Below are 4,844 nucleotides of genomic sequence, written 5' to 3'. Positions count from 1 at the left end.
GGGGCAGAAATTTAAAACTAAATACAGAGAAAAAAGCTGAATTTCTTAAACACCACTTGTTATCATGCATCATTGCATATACGGATATTTCACGCGATATCTTTATGTAACAACCGCCTTGTTGCATTCTTATACTAACTTAGAATAAGTTTTAAAATATAAGACGTTGATAATCCAGTGTGGTAATGTACTCAACCTCATTATGTTGGATTAGTATTAAATGTGTGTTACTTGTATAATAGTTTGTTATGACTTTTCTATTACATTGTATCATGTATCTCGATAAATATTTTAAGGATAATTAAGCAAAACTATAATGTAACTAATAACTGAGCAAAAGTTATATTATTTCTGATTTAAGCGTAACTATGCATGCAACGATATTATAAGTGTTTAGTTTCGTATTTATACGATGTTTATTAATTGTATATCAAAAGAAGCAGTTTTATACATACACATTTTTGTTACTTATTCATTTTATGTATTTATGTATTAACAAAAGTACAGACAATCTTTTACAGTTGTTCATTTTCCGATTAGTCATTTTGTCTCCCAGGCACATTTAGCTTGTAACACAGCAATCAATTTGAAAATGGTGTTGTTTTCGATCCAATATTTTTCTTATATACTTTTAAAAATATTTCATATTTTTAAAGGCGTTTTCAGACAGAAGTTCTATCATAGATGAAGGAATACACACGCTTTGATGTTTTCACAAATCGTTATTCGCTTTCACCGGATACTATATAAATTTTGATAATTTAATCTAAAATGCTTTTGTCAATGTCGGTTCTTCTAATATCAATCCACTTAAGTAATATTGCAGCGTTCTCTTAGTAATCAGTTATAAATGATTACCTGAAATAGAACCAGTCTACATTAAATTAACAAACACTTCATTATAATAGATTCTTTAGAAATATCTGATGAACTATTAACTTTAAAATGTGTATAATTCAGTTAAGAAAAGAACATGACAGTTAAATGGATTATTCTTCCTTCTGTATTAAGTCAAAACAAATCTCTTAACATTCTACCGCTCCATTCTCCGTGCTGATGTAATTATCCACCTGTATAAGAGATCAGTACGTCAAAAGGAGGGAGTTATATACTAAGCTGCTATCTTTACATCTTCAAAGCTCTGAGCTCCGTCTGCATCAAATGATATGAATGCCTCTCATCTTGAGGAGGCTTCATTATTTGACAAGTCCCTGTGACTGAGCGTTACGCTTCATCTGAAATGGAACACGTACATCAAATCCGTAGAGTAAATATCTCACTGCTGATGCAATTTTCCGCCTGTATAAGTGTCAAGTACGTCCAAGGATAGAATATTATTGCCAGATCTGAGACGAGCTGCTAGAAAGACATTATCTTGCCTTGACAGTTCAAAGTAGATTTGTACCCTTGTGAGGGGTGCCCTATTTCTCTTCTCTACAACTTATTTTCCACAAAAGAGATGTTACGAGCCTGCATCTGCTTTATCGTTATTTTTATGGCAAGTACCCGTCTTGCTCTCACCAAATATTCACGAAAAACACTCGTCTCCTAAAACAACTATCAATAATTTTCGTCACCTTTTATTTTTGCCTAAACCTAAACCTAGATTTCATGAACAAGGTTCTTGCTTACAACTGTCCGCGTATGGAACTCTGACAGACGACTATAATATGGTTGTTTTCAAACCCAATATATAAAAGTTTTTGATGAGCCGTCCGCTTAAGTAATTTAATTTACCAACTTTCCACTACTAATGAATACTACAGTATTTTCCCATTAAGCACTCTATAAAAAATAACCCTTATCCTCGAGTGGTAAACGTGGATTGATAACTGGTATTTTCTTTGTAAAAATAGACAAGAGCAATCTGGTTTTCCACCCCTCGCAAATACTACAATAATTTGCAACATTTCAATATAAGTAGAAAAACTATAAACGAACATTAAACAAAACATTTCTAAAACGAACTTTTATCCAAAGTACGTATATATATATATATATATATATATATATATATATATATATATATATATATATATATATATATATAACTATTTCATTTATTCACATAAATTTACTATACGAAAGTATAGATTTATGCGTAAACGTTAAGTATTTACTTCAAAAGTGCTCAATACGTAGGTAGAGCTAGTTAGTAATTTATAAAATATATATGGCGATTAAGCTACACTGAATATTCTGCGTTTCATCCAACTATAGGATTCGTCAGGCTTATGCGCATAAGCCTGACGAATCCTATAGTTGGATGAAACGCAGAATATTCAGTGTAGCTTAATCGCCATATATATTTTATAAATTACTATATATATATATACATATATATATATATACGTATATATATATACGTATATATATATATATATATACAGAGAATTAGAGAGAGATATAGACAAAGATAGGGGAATGAGAGAGCGATAAAAAAGAGATGAAAACGAAAAAAGAGTTATGTGTTCACCAATGTTTTGTCTTTATTCCGAGACTTCCTCTTAGATGAATTAAATCGCAAAAACAAAACACTAGTACAAATATTTCAAAATATGATTTCCATGTAATGAAATGTATGATCATGTTACATTTCAGAAACTAATAAAGTCGGTTGAAATTCAGAAAAATGGAGGAGACATCTTAACGTTGTAACAAAGAGTAAAATTTTATTATAACGTCATATACTCGTTTATATATTTAAAAATATATATAATCCAATTCACATTTTTTAAAAGAAACATGTGTGCTGTAAATTATCGTATTATTAGTGTATGTGTTGGTAAAATAGATGTCTATTCATGAAGAAAATGTGTATGAGATTTGCTTATTTATAATGAAAGTAATAATACAATTATTTGCAACACACTAAACAAACAAGGAAATGACATACTACAAATTATATCACAAAATATTAAACAACCATTAACAAAAACAATATATCTCCAAAACAAACCAGTTTCTAACGTTGACATACACATTGTATTTAGTCAAAATTGCAATCATATATATGTTTATGAAACCAATGCATATTAGAGAAAAGTCTCAACAAACATAATATAAGAAATAGCAATTCTCTGAATGCATTATTCTTTCGTCTGTTGTCACATAATCATACGTTTTACGTCAAACTACTAAACTAGTTATTTTTTTCAAATAAACCGCGACGAAGACTTCTTCAATCAGCGCTTATCGCAAATTCAAGCACGATCAAACAACGTGAAAATTCACATAATGTACCGACATATTAAAGCTGCCTAAGTTAAGACACAGGTTAATTTCTCACGATATTAAGCACACCTCCTTTAAAAATAATACATATAATCACTCATTAAATTACATAACAAATATACACATCTATATTTGAATTATCACGGACATGTTTTACGTAAAAGAATATATTGCATGATATGTTTATAAATATATTGACGTCATAAGAAACAATCTAACTCTCTTTCACAACGCTAAGCTCCCTCCTGTTTTTGAATTTCCTACGATTTTATTCGTTTCTGAAATGGAACAAGGTTATACATTTCATTACATCAAAATATGTATTTATTCTGGTGCAAGTCTGAATTTTTGAAATGAGATATGAAGGTTAGTATTACTTTGATTAATCGCACAAGTATTCTCATCTCTGGTGTTATTTCCACAACAATTCGGGTGTGGAATAAATGGGTTTTTTTTTCTCTACTCAGGAAAAGAGGGGTTAGCTCTGCATTGCATGAATACGAATTGTGGGTTTGAGGGGAGATCCGAGATCATAAACAAAGTTCAATCTTAAGGGGACACAATGATATTTTAATGCCTTCCTATAACTCAGTTATTCGAGGTACCTATATTAATTAAAAAAAAAAGTTTTATAAACAGAGGACTGATACCCGCGCATTTTTTGTTTGTTTGTTTGTTTTTTAAGCGCAATGGAAAGGAGAAAACTTAAAGGGAAAAAGGTTTTTTTTTTTTGTGTGAAGTTACCTTCCTTGGGCTGGGCATATGTTTTGTTATTTCTTCTTTTTTCCACTGAATTTGGGGATAAAATGCGATTATGTTCTATACAAGGACGAGTAATTATATAATGATTATTTTTACTATATGTACCGCCTCTTTAAGTTTTCTGACTAGCTATGCATCTTCTGTATCCAGTATATTGACATCATCCTACATTGGGGAATGGTTAATCCCCTCGCTCCACACATATTCGACTGAGACTGATTTTTTTTTATTTCTGCGCATGTGACTACTTTTCGTTGCCTTCTAGTCTTATTTCGAGGAGGCGACATGTTTCAGCTTTATAAAGTTTCCCATATTTACATGAAATCTCATGAATGCAGTTTTTTTGTCATGAGCTTACTAGTGTCTCAACACTACACTAGATTGTAAGTATTAATACAGACGGCCATTCTAGTACTCTATCTCTATTGGGTGCTTATTTTGAAATAATAGAAAATAGGAACAGCAGTTTCGTTTTAAAATCACAGCATTACCAAATTATTCGTACATTTATCTATTACTTTTTCATGGAATTTTATTTTTTATCGCACGCCATTCATGCAACAAAGAGTTTATTAAGTTGTCGCTGTGTTTTTATTAACTATATTTTTATTCTGTCGTTTACCGTTACTTACTACTTTGCGCCTTTTTTTACGCGTTACCACCTTTGACGGATTGTCAAAAATAATCAAATTATAATTACGAACATATGAAATGAAATGCAACTTTCAATTTTATAAATCTATTTTATTAGTTCTCTATACTAACATCTCTTATGACATTTGCTTGAACTCAAAAAACAAGCGTGTTCACTATTTCATCAAAACCACAAAACAATATATATATATATA

The sequence above is a fragment of the Euprymna scolopes genome, chromosome 11, assembly GCF_053919585.1.
Source record: "Euprymna scolopes isolate OS-2025 chromosome 11, ASM5391958v1, whole genome shotgun sequence".
NCBI classification, from domain to species: Eukaryota; Metazoa; Mollusca; class Cephalopoda; order Sepiida; family Sepiolidae; genus Euprymna; species Euprymna scolopes.
This window is presented reverse-complemented; position numbering follows the sequence as displayed.